This window comes from Pristiophorus japonicus, chromosome 7 (assembly GCF_044704955.1).
Source record: "Pristiophorus japonicus isolate sPriJap1 chromosome 7, sPriJap1.hap1, whole genome shotgun sequence".
NCBI classification, from domain to species: domain Eukaryota; kingdom Metazoa; phylum Chordata; class Chondrichthyes; family Pristiophoridae; genus Pristiophorus; species Pristiophorus japonicus.
Genome location: NC_091983.1, coordinates 143,826,208 through 143,839,759, shown reverse-complemented (window position 1 = coordinate 143,839,759; position 13,552 = coordinate 143,826,208).

The window sequence follows — 13,552 nt, the reverse complement described above, 5'->3', positions numbered from 1 at the left end:
TTATCCTTCTGGAGCTTACTTTCTTTTCTAAGATGCCGACTCTATTCTCTTCCTTTTCTGCTTTCCCCTGCCACATTAATTTATGTGCTCCCCTACGGCTCTCATTAACCATCTCATAAGGATGTTTATCCCCATTCTGTTCAGATGTTGGCCATCCCATCTCGTTCACTCCTGCTCTAAAACTGGTCCTCTTGTTCTAGAGATTTGAACCCTTCCCTTCTATACCATGCACCTTATCACACATTTACCTCCCTAATGTGACTCTTCCTAAAGTGGAGGGAAATCCAGCCCCCATTTCACTGGTAGTTTCTGACATGGAAAGAAAGCCATCACCATGTTTGAGAGCCTCCAATTAAAGGACATGGAAATCTACACGTACCGGAATTATTTCTGTTTGTTCACAGTGCAATGTCCCACTTATCCAAATCCAGAGAGAATAGGCATTGGCTGTATAACTAAAAGTTAGGGACTTCTCAGTGTACACAAGGGTACTGCTGGAGTTTATCCACCAGGATGCTTATCATTGCATGGTAATCATCTTGTTATATAAATACAAGTTGTTGTTATTTTATAACTAATAACCTTTCATGAAAATTTGGTGAGATAGCCCCAGTAAAACAAACAAAAAGCAAAACATGTATTCTTTTAATTTGTTAATCTTTCCCAGCTCAGTTTAATGAATCAGAAAGAAGGGTATGAACATCTTTTGACACACCTGGCAAAATGTGACAATATGAATTGATGAGTTGTCCCATTTTGTGCGCGTATCACCATTTTCGGGAAACTGGACAGGCACAATGAGTGACTGATTCAAATTGGTGAAAAATTTATATTCAAATATCCCAAATTCTGTATGAATTCATGTCAGTTCTGTTTTGAAAACCTACTGCCTCTCATCCCTTGGTAAACTGGAACGCATCTTAGCTGAGACCTTCACAGCCTGTAAAGGTGTTAAGAAACAGAAGCGTGTTTTATTCAGTTACATTCAATCACTGGTTACTTAGTATCTTGTTGGATAGATATAGTAGAGACACTCTTTGCATCCATTACTCCTTAACCTTATGTTTTCAATAAAGGTAACACATGAGTTTAGATAGAAATCAAACCACTATTCATACCTAATCATTGTTAACAAACCCAGTGTAGAATTAACTTCACCATTGACTTCAGTGACTCACAACAAGGACATCTCAGGACAGACTTTCAGATGCAACATAAATTTCCCAATTACAAGAAAAAAGTGGTTTCACTGCATCAGCCATTAACTTGCTGCACTTCATATTGAGCCTACGCCTCTTTTCATTAACTTTTTTAAGTGATTATATTATCTACCTGCAGGGGTGACAACTGCTACAGGATTTAGCATGACAGAGCAATGAAAAGTGAACAGTTGAAAATAAAATACAGAAACAGATTAACATTTGATGATCCAATCGCTATACAATAATGTACTGTTATATTTCTGGGCCACCCCCACCTGTGAGAGAACACCTCCGCAGGTCAGGACTTCAAAAAGAGCTGGAGCGCTGGGCCCTTCATCATCGTGGGCTACCCCGATTGCGAGAGAACATCTCCGCAGGTTGGGGCTATAAAAAGAGCAGGAACATGCGACTGCAGCTTCCAGCGCGAGCTGACACAAATGTGCGATGACTTCGAGGTGGGCAACTGGGTGACGTCATCAGGACCCAGGTTGCTATTTGGAGCGTGGGCAGGAACATCAGCTAGGCAGCAGAAGAGTGTAGAAGGTTGTGGTGGACTTGTGATGAGTGATCGGGGCGGAGGAGCGATGAGGGATCGTGGCTGAGATTTCGTGGGTAATTGTGGCGGAGGTTCTACGAATGTTTGGTGCGGAGGTGCAGCGGGAGATCGTGGCGGAGGTGTGGTGAGCCTTCCGACATACGTTTCAAGCTTTGCTTGATGGTCTGAACTGCCCGTTCTGCCTGGCCGTAGGAGGCAGGCTTGAACGGAGCAGATGTGACGTGTTTGATCCCATTGTGGGTCTTGGATTCCTTGAATTCAGCACTGGTGAAGCACGGCCCATTGTCACTGACTAGGACATCAGGCAAGCCGTGCATAGCAAACATGGTTCATAGGCTTTCAATAGTGGCCGTGGATGTGCTTACAGACATTATCGTACATTCAATCCACTTTGAGTAAGCATCCACGACAACCAAAAGCATTTTGCCTAGAAATGGGCCCGCATAGTCCACGTGGATCCTTGATCACGGTTTGGAGGGCCACGACCACAAACTTAGCGGTGCCTCTCTGGGTGCATTGCTCAGTTGAGAGCAAGTGTTGTACTGGCACAAGCATGACTCTAAATCTGAGTCAGTGCCTGGCCACCACACATGGGATCTGGTTATGGCTTTCATCATTACAATGCCTGGGTGGGTGCTATGCAGTTTACATATGAACGTATCTCTGCCTTTCTTGGGCAAGACCACGTGATTGCCCCACAACAGGCAGTCCGCCTGCAGGGACATTTCGTCTTTGCGTCTATGGAATGGCTTAATCGCCTTCTGCAACTCCGCTGGAACACTGGGCCAGCTCTTATGGAGGTCACAGTTTTTTTACCAAGGACAGTAAAGGATCCTGGCTGGTCCAGGTCCTGATCTGGCGGGCCGTAATGGGGGACTTTTCGTTCTCGAATGCCTCCATAAGCAAGTCCGCTGACTGTGCCATTTCCACCCTGGTGGTGGGCAATGGCAGCTGACTGAGAGCATCTGCGCAGTTCTCTGTGCCAGTCTGTGGCGAATTACATAGTTGTATGCCGACAGCGTGAGCGCCCATCTTTGCTCTCAGAGAAGAGCGATATGAGTGACTTGTGGTCAGTTTCAAGCTCAAACTTGAGGCCAAATAAGTACTGGTGCATTTCTTTTACCCCGTAAATGCACACCAGAGCCTTTTTTTCAATCATGCTGTGGATCCTTTCGGTCTTGGACAAACTCCTGGATGCATAAGTGACCGGTTACAAGATCTCCGATTCGTTAGCCTGTTGTAACACACACCCGACCCCATATGACGACACATCACAAGCTAGCACTAATCTTTTACAAGGGTTATACAGGACAAGCAGTTTGCTTGAACACAACAGATTTCTGGCTTTCTTAAAGGCAGCCTCTTGTGAATTCCCACATACCCAGTCGTCTCCCTTGCGCAGTAGCACATGTGGGGGTTCTAGCAGGGTGCTTAACACAGGTAGGAAATTACCGAAGTAGTTAAGGAGTCCCAGGAACGACCGCAGCTCCGTCACGTTCTGTGGTCTTGGCGCGTTCTTGATGACCTCCGACTTGGCGTCAGTGGGTTTGATACCTTCTGCCGCGATTCTTCTTCCCAAGAACTCGACTTCCTGTGCCAGGAAAACACACTTCGAGCATTTCAACCTGAGCCCCATGCGATCCAACAGACTAAGAACTTCTTTCAGATTCTTCAAGTGCTCAATGGTGTCCCGACCTGTAACCAGTATGTCGTCCTGGAAAACCACGGTGCAAGGAACCGACTTTAGCAGGCTCTCCATGGCTTCTGATTTAAAAAGCACAGAGCTGTGGAACAAGCTAACTCCCATTCCTATGACTTTAGAAATAGCCTAAACCAGAAGCTGCTGATTTGTGTATTCCCAACATGACCTCCAAGAACCAAATAGCGTTAGCTGGTAGAGGCCAAGCAGTTACAAAACAGGACAAGAAATTGAGCAAGTTACTGGAAAAACCTGTACAATTTTCATTTGAAAAATATCAGATTAGATTAGTAACATAAATAAATCAGTAGTCCATTGAAATTAAGGCAAAAATCCACATAAAATCATTCGATGTTTATGTTGCAGAGAAACTGTAGTAGCATTACAATGACTAATTTCCTGGACGAGGCGATGGAAGATGAAAAGTAATGCTTGCACATACCAAAGGCCAATTAAATAGTATGATACACAATATCCCAGTTACATTACCAAGGTCTTGTTGGGATGGGAGGGGAGAACATGAACTGATTGAATTCCAGGATAAACTTGACTGTATAAATGCAGCTGAATTGCACATCCCAGAGGGTGGGTTTCATAAAAGCATCAATCAAGAGGCACTCCAGTGTAAAAAGGCAAGTGGTGGTTGGAGGCCAAATTTTCTGACAGGCATCAAGACTGAAAGAGGCCATATTCCTGCCTGTCAATCAGCTTTAACAGGACTATGTAACACATACATGACAACCACACTCATTCTCTTCTGCGGTGTACAATTACCATTCATTGTTTCTGCCCACGTGCAATGTCCATCAAATTTTATATTAGCTGGAGTTTCACAAGTTAAACAAGACAGGCTTTTTTCTTTGAGCCTAATATTTAACATTTCACTAGAAACATTTTTTTTTCACACTTGCTATATTTTTGCCTTTTGAAATTATAGCTATCCAATTCACATTCCCCATACATAGGAATGATTCATGACAGTTGGACATTAGCAGGAAACGGGTGCCTCATCAGTCATAGAACTATTCTGTTCCTGGAGAAATTGAAACATGGCCGTTCCACTTAATTTGGTCCTGAATACCGAATGACTTGAGGGTGAATTTATCTGAGGGGGTCTGGAGATTGGAGATAAGGCTATAACACAATGGTGCCAATTCTCTGGGAGTGTGGGATTGGTGAATTTACCCTTCAATTTCATTCCTTGATGCAGTAAAGAATGCCGCCAAAAGCAGTCAGTAGAGTGTTATGAAAATAGGTGGCATTTCCATTGAGTGCTAGCTGTCTCACGCCCAGGGCAGTGGAACAGTGTCAGAAGTAGTACAGTATACAGGGCAAGGTAACAGAGCAGTGACCTTACCCTTTTACTTGGGGGCCATGGGACCCACTCCACTGATTACTCACTTCTTAAATGCAATAGCAACTCAGCATTCACAACTCCAATCTCTCATGTTACAGGATCCTGCGAGCTCTTAAGCCCTTCTCACACATCCACCTGCTACCAAATGGGAGACAACTTTTACATGCTCGCCTTCACCTAATCCTGTTAATATTGTTACAAAAGCATTACATGGAGTTGTACTTCTGGCCCACCATGCAATATGTAAGTGAGCTGACAACCACAAATTACACCAGTGGGCAGAAGTCCCTACCCCCGCAGCTCCCTGCCCCTGCCGCCGCCCCCCCCCGCCCCATGCCCAGCATTGTTGGAGACAATGCAGCTTCTCAGATTTTTGGTCCTGTAGCTCCAACATTAGTCACTGATGTAGCACAATCCCACTGATGCCTAACAATGTACCTTAGAAGATCATTCTCTACTACAGCAATGTGACATTTTCATTTCCTAGCCAGTCATATATATGTAAATACGAACATTTAAGGCCACAATTTTATGAGGAACATTGCAAGGGCATTGCAAGTGCAAGATGCTCTTCTCAGGTCATTGTTAGGCATCAGAGGGACTGTGCCTGCAGCAATTTATTGGACATTAAGCTCAGCTATGGCTAGTTTTGTGTGGGGCTCATGCTCACTGGAAACTGGACTAAAGCCCCAATATTAACCCTGCTACAAACAGTAGTGGTGATAGTTAAAATGGTGGAAGGTGAGGTTCGCGCCGCATTCCCAACACATTCACCACCACCACCACCCCTCTAATGCCATTTTAACGGCAGCCATTGCAGCATTGTGGAGGCCACCCACCTCAGCCAGGCGGTAGCCTAATTAAAATGGGAAAGACGCGGCCCGATGATATCATCTAGGATGGATTAATGGATGGAAAATTGTGGGCCATGCAATCGCAATTTTCTGATAAGCAGCCCACTGCCTGCGAGGCAACACTGGTGGCAGAGGGCATCGGAAGGTACTGCTCACTGACAGTACCACAAAAGTAATCCCTTGTTTGCAATGTGCTTTGGGTCATCCATATCAACCTCCTCCTGAGGCTCCACTGTTGTATCGAATAACTCCATGAGGCTAAGTACGATGAGCTAGTTCAGGCATGACCTTACTCCAGTTTATTTATTCTCAAAGTGAGGATTCAACATGGCTGCCAACATTATATACACTGCTTGCACGTGTCTGCCAGTGACCATTTGGACTCCAACAGTCGCGCCCTCTGGTGGCAGGGAAAACCCAGTTAACATGCATAACATTCACCATCACAGAAGCCAGTCTTCAACCAATTCAATTCATTCCACGTGTTATCAAGAAATGGCTGAGCACACTGGATACATCAAAGGCTATGAGCCCCAACAACATCCCGGCTATTGTACTGAAGACTTATGCTCCAGAACTAGCTGCACCTTTAGCCAAAGCTGTTCCAATACTGCTACAACACTGGCATCTATCCAACAATGTGGAAAACTGCACAGGTATGTCCTGTCCACAAAAAGCAGGACAAATCCAATCTGGCCAATTACCGCCCCATCAGTCTACTCTCAATCATCAGCAAAGTGATGAAAGGTCTCGTCAACAGTGCTATCAAGGCAGCATTTGACTAAGTGTGTATCAAGAAAGAATTTGACCAAGTGTGGCACCAAGGAGCCTTGTAAAACTGAAGTCAAAGGGAATCAGGAGGAAAACTCTCCAGTTGTTGGAGTCATACCTAACGCAAAGGAAGATGGTTGGAGGTCAATCATCACCGCCACAGAACATGGCTGCAGGAGTTGCTCAGGGCAGTGTCCTAGGCCTGACCATCTTCAGCTGCTTCATCATAAGGTCGGAAGTGAGGATGTTCTGCACAGTGTTCAGTGCCATTCACAACTCCTCAGATAATGGAGCAGTCCATGCCCACATGCAACAAGACTGGACGACATTCAGGCTTGGGCTGATAAATGGCAAGTAACATTTGTGCCACACAAGTGCCAGGCAAAGACTATCTCCAACAAGCAAGAGTCTAACCACCTCCCCTTGATATTCAACGGCATTACCATCGCCGAATCCCCCACCATCAACATCCTGCGGTCAGCATTGACTAGAAACTCAACTGGACCAGCCACATAAATACTGTGGGAAAAAAAGCAGGTCAGAGGCTGGGTATTCTGTGGCAAGTGTCTCACCTCCTGACACGCTAAAGCCTTTCCACCATCTACAAGGCACAAATCAGGAATTGCATGGAATACTCTCCACTTGCCTGGATCAGAAGCTCAACACTATCGAGGACAAAGCAGTCCACTTTATTGGTAATCCATCCACCATCTTAAACATTCACTCCACGTTCTCCTTCAAGTCACACACCATTCTGACTTGGAAGTATATTGCCGTTCCTTCATCGTCTCTGGGTCAAAATCCTGGAACTCCCTCCCTAATACCACTGTGGGAGTACCTTCACCACGCGGACTGCAGCGGCTCAAGAAGACGGCTCACCACCACCTTCTCAAGGGCAATTGGGATGAGAAATAAATGTTGGCCTTGCCAGCGATACCCACATCCCATGAACGAATTTTTTTTAAATCCTGAGATCATGATAAAACACTACATAAAAGCTAGTTCTCTTTCTCTTTCCAAAGTAATAGCACTGAGAGAAATATAATAATGAAATGGATTCTCTTTTTGCATCACTGTTAAAGTAGCTGCACCAGCACACCCAGAGAAAAGTTGAGAGTTGAGCAGCTAGTGCAAAATCATGTGTATGACAAGTGTAGAACGCTTGGGAGGAACAGGGGAGTTTGGACCTATTTGCCTAGAAATTCGATAAGGCCCGAAAAAGGGCGGTGGCACCGTTTGGCGAATTTTACTCGTGCCTATATGAAAATCGCAGGCAGCATATTATTTTGATGCTCTCTGCTGATTTGAATGATTTCGGTGCACAGCTGAGTGATGAGCACGCTGCTTCATGCTGTGCGCTCAGCAGGAGGCCCAATGTCACATCCCTGTAGCATCCCTGGAACGAGGCTGCCTTTACTTAAAGCAAGGCCGCCATTTTAGAAAGCAGTCTCGAGCCCTTAAAGGGGAACTGCCTTTTGAAACGAAAACATTAAAAATCATTCCAAACTAGGCAGTCTTCAGCTCTTAAAGCTGAACTGCCTTCTGCATGTAAAAACAGAAATGGCTCAACAGGCAAAGGAAGGGGCACCCAGGATCTCACATGCAGTACTCCAGCTTTGTGCAGGGGGACAATAGTGGAATACGCTCGATCAGCTCTGCTGGGCGGGCCACATCGTCTGCATGCCTGACTCGAGACTCCCAAAACAAGCGCACTTGGAGCTCCGACACGGCAAGCGAGCCCCAGGAGGGCAGAGGAAACGCTTCAAGGACATCCTCAAAGGCTCCTTGAAAAAGTGCAACATCTCCATCGACACCTGGGAATCCCTGGCCCAAAATCGACCAAAGTGGAGGAAAAGCATCCGGGAAGGCGCTAAGCACCTCGTGTCTCTTCGCCGAGACCAAGCTGAAGCCAAGTTTCGACAGCGGAAGGAGCATGCGGCAACCCAGGCACCGCAACCTTCAGTTCTTCCAACCACCATCTGCCCCACCTGTGACAAAGACTGTAGGTCCCACATCAGACTCTTCAGGCACGGGAGCACTCATTTTTAGTGTGGAAGCAAGTCATCCTCGGTTCCAAGGGGACTACCTAAGAAGAGAAGAAAAGTGGAATAGAGGTCCTCTATCCACAGGGGCCAGGAGGCCTTCCAGAAAGACGAATTTGGGACCAGATCACTGAGGCCGTCACTGCCAGCAGTGTCACCTCCAGGTCCTGACTCCAGTGCCCAAAGAAGTTTCATGATCTCAGCGAGTAGTGAAGGTTGAAATGGATACATCTTCAAAAGCCATCTCCTGTCAATTGCACCACTAGCCTCACACCTTGCTCAATGCATGACCCCCTCCCCAGCACTACCAACAATGTTTGCCAAATACGAGGTCCAACCTCACCTCACATCCCACTTCCCTCCCATTCAGTTTCTTCTGATGTATAAGCGGCACAAGGTGTAAACATGCAGCTCTTGCTTTCCCGCCCTCCCCTCACCACAGCCCATCCTCATTTCACATACCCAGCATGCCCAGCCAGTGGTTGACCAAGAAGTGAGAGAGAAGAAGAAGAAGAAGAAGAGGAAGCAGAAGAAGAGGAAGAAGAAACAACACCATCACTCGATTTCACACTCCCAGCCACCAGCTCCTCAAGGTTGCCCAGCAAGGCCATCTACAGTTTCCCACCCACTGACAGTCAGCAGCCTTTCACCAGCCATGCTGCAGCCCCTGGGGTAGCACTGTGTAACATCACTAGGATCGGCAAAGTCAGATGCTAGACAGTCACAAGGGTGATTCGATGATTTTTTGATATAATACTTGATACATCTATGGATAAAGTGGGATTGGAAAGTTTGTTTTGTGATGGTTTTTATTTCAGCATTGTTCTGCATCTTTCTCTTCCCTCTGTCAGCAGCTTGTCCCCTTTGCTGCCTCTGCTTTAACTCCATTTGTCCCCCAGGAAGTGGTCTTCTCAAAGCCTTCCTTTAACATCCAAAATCTTGCAAGTGTCCAACAGTTCTCCCTACACTCCCTGCAGACTTTAACTACTTTTTAAATGTATTGCACCAAGCCACAAACGGTAGCGTGTCCGAAATCTGGAGTTCCAAAAACCGGAATGTTCTGAAAACCGGACACCGTGCAGATCGCACGAGTCGACAGCGGAATCCGGAAATTTGTTCCAAAAACCGGACATTATTTTCACAACAGTGATATAAATGGCATAAAATGAAAGCAGTAAAATTTCAGAAATTGATATTTGGTATTCTGATCATTATTCTGTAAATAATCCCCCCCCCCCCCCCCACACACACACACACACACACAGACACACACACACCAAAAAAAAATTCCAAAACACAAAAAATAAAAAATCACAAAACATTCACAAAACACTTAACTATCGAATCACTGCAAAAGAATCAAAAAATAAAATCTTTAACTTACCTTTTTTGCAGGTCTTCGTACCTACTGTTGTTCCAAGGGCTGCAACACAGGTTATCCCTGCCGTTTTTTTTATTCCAAACTACGGGTACGCTGTGAGCCAAATTTTTGGCAGTCCGCTCCCCAACAGTACTTAAAAACCGCTGGCGCAAGACCTCTCCAAATCAATAGTAATCCAAAACAAGGTTAAGCATAATAAACAAATTTTTTTTTAATCACCCCTGCAGCCACTGTCCCTGCCATTATCCGGGTTTTGAATCACCCACAGCCGCTGTTCTTGTCTCCAAAATTCGGAAAAACCCAAAACTCGGCCAGGGGTTTCCGGATTCAGGACGTTGGATTTTATTTCCAAAATTCGGAAATACTTGAAATTCAGCCCAGGGGTTTCCGGATTCGGGACATCGGATTTCGTCTCCGAAATCCGGAAAAACCTTAAACTCAGCCCAGGGGTTTCCAGATTCGGGATGTGGATTTCTGTTCCGAAATCCGGAAAAAACAGAAAACCGGAATGGCCTCGGTCCCGAGGTTTCCGGATTTCGGAGGTTGCACCTATACTTCAAAAAATTATTTTTAAAAAACACTCTAAAATCTGAAATCAAACCTTACCTGAAAGATGTTTGTGCCCCTTTAAGAAGTGCTGACAGTATCTCTGCAGTAGTGCTGCATGCACGTTCTTCCACGTATGGTTAGAAGAGAGTGTTATGGAATGCGGCGATGTCTAAAACCACAGTCGTGCGTCAAATTAGCCGTTGCACGCCGATTGACGTCACAATCTGCACATTTGCATTGGCGAGGCAAGCGCTGGGAATGGCAGCGCTATCGACCTCCCCAAAATGGCAGCTGCCGTGTCCCATGCCGGAAATGGGTGGAAATGAGGCAGCCACCATTTCTTTCATAAAAATGGCGCTAACAGTCGGAGCTAAGGTAGGGAATTTCTCGGCCATAGTTCCCAAAACTCTCCACCACTGGGGTTTTCCTCACATCATATCTATGTGTGATGTAAATTAATTGATAGTGATTGATCGCTGTATCATGCAGCGACCAGGATGGTAGAAGGCAAAGTAGACCTTAGACTTTCTTCATCTAACAATTCCTATGTTGCTAATAGGAAAATAAATTTAATGGTTTGTTATCAGAAGCTTGTAAACTACAAGATCATAACTTCTGAAAACACAATGGAATAAATGAACTACCATAGATTATAACAGAATACTGATCATTCTCTGTAATTGTTCAGAATGCTGACCCAGTACAATGGTCCAGGGTAAAATCCTGGTATGCAGCACTGCAATTCCCAAGAATAATCTGTGCCAGTTCAAAGTCAATGAACTGTGTGAACTCTTTCAGGTAAAGCTGTTCCAGATTAAAATACATGCACCAGCCCCACTCTTCATTTGGAGCATTAGCACCAGTTACTATGGCAGTTTTCGTTGCACTACGGTCTAACAGACTGAAATAGCAATAGCTGAGCACATGTTGGGCAACGATTATACACACTAGCTGATCTGATGATGTCAACATCAGTAACATAGCAAGTTACTTAGGGGTCATTTCATCTGGTGTACACGCCAGAAATATAGAATGGCAGCATAGGTCCTTTAAGAAGGAAAAAATAACACTTTCAACACAGTCTAAACTTACTCTAATATGAAACAAAAATAATTCTGTACATCCCCAAGCCAGTTGATGACCAGCTGTGATGTAACTGGCTTTAAATCAGCCTAGTGTAAACAATCTGGTTTTAATCTGCACCATATAGCAAACACCCCACGATACTCACCAGCATGTCTGACAGACTGTAACCTGATACTGCACTATAACAGGTGTGTACCGTAAGGGCAAACCCAAGCCTTAGGGATGTGAAAAAAAAAAATCAGACTTTTCACTTTCTTTTAAGGAAGATCCTTGAAACTTTAGTTTTCTTTTTCTTGCCTGTTTTTTAAATGACGTAGTAAAAGAAAAAAGCAAAGTTTCAGCTTTTTGAATAAAAATAACATCAGGTAGCACAAATTCTGGGCTAAAGCCAGAGTAAACATTCAGACTTGATCACAGAATAATCATAAGCTTGGGCCATTATCCTTGTCAACTTCCTTCCACCCCCCAAAAAATAGTTAATTACCTCTCAGGAAGAATGATCATTATGGCCCCTCTTAACCATCAATCAATGTCTCTGCCATGGTTTTGGCTACCCTACCCTTGTGATATCTATGCCCGTTCACAGCATTCACTGACTTAATATAATACTTAATATTCTTTGGGTCTCCATGGTGCAACTTTGATATGCAAAGGTAAATAAATGAGTAGGAATGGCTTTCAGTAATGCATCAAATGGTGCCGGATTAGGTGCATTTTTAACAGTGTTGCAAGTAGTACAAATCCCTCAAATGACATAGGAACATAAGAGCAGGACCAGGCCATTCAGTCCCTCGAGCCTGTTCTGCCATTCAATTAGATTGTCACTGATCTGTGCCTCAACTCCATTTACTTGCCTATGCTCTTTATCCCCTGATAACCTTACACAACAAAAATCTATATAGGAACAAATGAGAGGATCTGTGAAGGGACAAGCAGCAAAATCTAGAGGCACCAAAAGGGTAAACGGTTTTTAAACAGGCCAGCAGGATGTGCTTCAGTGTTGAGTGTAGTATTTAGACAGCAGTCAGAAGATCCTGAAACTGATGACCATAACCATTGTTGGATATCTCTCAAAATACATTCCCATGTTTGTAAATCTGATTATTAAAGTGTTTTAGAATAGGTTGTTTGCCTGGCACAGTAATATGGAGACATTCTTCTCCCCTCCCCTCCCCTCATTTAACGCTGGAATCCGCTTCCCTGTCCCCGGCCCCATTTCAGTTTGGCATCCTCCTTCTGCTTCCCCCTCAGATCATCTTCCTCCCTTCCATTTCTGCCTGCAGCCCTTCTCCTTTCCTCACTCACTGCTATTCCCAGCCTTTTTTGATGCTGCAACTGCTTTTGGGATGAAATTCTGCAACAGGAGAGGAAATTCCTGATTTAGCAAGATTATTGGGAACATTTTCATCACATTATGTGTGCAGCAGCATCATCAGATATAAGCCAGGAGTGTCAATGGGGGGGTGGAGCTGGTCAAAAAAAGTTGACATCTGTGTATTTGTACTCTCATATCCTATGGTGTCATTTCAAGATCATAAAATATTATGGATTGGGAGGACCATTTGGCTCATCCACTCAGCATGACTCTACACTGCTCCCAAGGTGGAATCTATTTGCTTCTTAAATGATTCTGCAGTTTTCATCTGCAACACTTTGCTCAGATGTCCATTCTATGTATTGATAATTTTTAGGCCAGAATCTAACCAGCCCTGCAATTGCGGGTTTGGAGGTGGGCCCACTGTCAAAATGGCCTTGATTGACAATGGGGTGGGATCCCACTCTGAACCCTCCTCCTTGTAAGTCTCCAAAGTGCCGGCCTTGGCTGCGGTTCACAGACCCGACATCAAGCCAGCCAGCCAATTAATACCATGGGGCCCAAGTTTCGGGTGGAGTTGCTCCTCAACTAGTTTAGTTTGGAGTATCTTAGAAATCGCAATTCTCGGCACTTAGTTTGCTCCAGTTCCAGTGAGTTAGTTTAGGTTCATTTTAGTTCAGGTATTTTTTTTCAAAAGAGGGTGTGTCCAGCCACTTAGGCCTGTTTTGCAAGTTTCGGCA